General features: G+C 58.6%; 1 protein-coding gene across 3 annotated transcripts in view; it reads right to left on the reverse strand.

Moving 5' to 3' along the window:
- TTC26 (tetratricopeptide repeat domain 26) overlaps nt 1-623 on the reverse strand; it is a 57,877-nt gene extending 57,254 nt beyond the window's left edge. Inside the window, exon 1 of one of the 3 annotated variants that reach the window (XM_025204818.1) lies at nt 405-623. The gene's annotated coding sequence lies outside the window, so the exon portion shown is untranslated. The remainder of the gene's footprint in view (nt 1-404) is intronic. The other 2 variants (XM_025204816.1, XM_025204817.1) reach the window with 2 other exon arrangements.
- Nucleotides 624-674: the final 51 nt, after the last annotated feature.

Genomic DNA, 674 nt, shown 5'->3' on the forward strand with positions numbered 1-674 from the left:
CACTGCTCCCCAGCCACCAAATTTCCCAGCCCTTGGGGAGCCCATGGGCCAGATGCAATGGTCCCCAGGCTGCATTTGGCCAGTGGGCTGGAGATTGAGCACCCCCTGCTGTATACTAAGCACTGGCCAACTGATGAAAGTGAGGACTCGGTAACTTCCACCATTTTGGAAGGTGCAAACCCCAAACACTGGAAAGGTGACTGGAGCACACAGGAGCAAACTAAAAAGGCCCCTCAAGGCTTTTGAGCAAAGACCCCCCCCCCTGGACCAGCCGGCTTCAGCATTTAAGCGCAGACTCTCCTGCTTTCCGATCCAAGCGCATGGCCAGTGTGGCTGCGGCTGCCAGACAAACAGTTGACAAACAAATGACTGCCTGCAACATCCCGCTCCCCGTCCCCCCTCACCTCCAGCGCTCTCTTGTAGTCCCCGAGGTGGAAGGCGCAGTATCCAACCCACAGGTCGGCCTCCTCCTCCTCCTGTTCCCCAGCTTGACGCTTAAACTTCAAAACAAAACAGAAACGAGAAGGAAGGGCAGCTGAAGTGACATCACGCCATGGCGTTACGATGCGATTATGATGCAGAGCCAGGAGACCCGCGCTCCCCGCAAGAAGGGGGAGGGGGGGGGCCTCGGGGGTCCCTCCATGAGGAAGAAGGGGGTGGGGAGAGGCAGGGCC

The sequence above is a fragment of the Alligator sinensis genome, unplaced genomic scaffold (genome assembly GCF_000455745.1).
Source record: "Alligator sinensis unplaced genomic scaffold, ASM45574v1 scaffold166_1, whole genome shotgun sequence".
NCBI lineage: Eukaryota > Metazoa > Chordata > Crocodylia > Alligatoridae > Alligator > Alligator sinensis.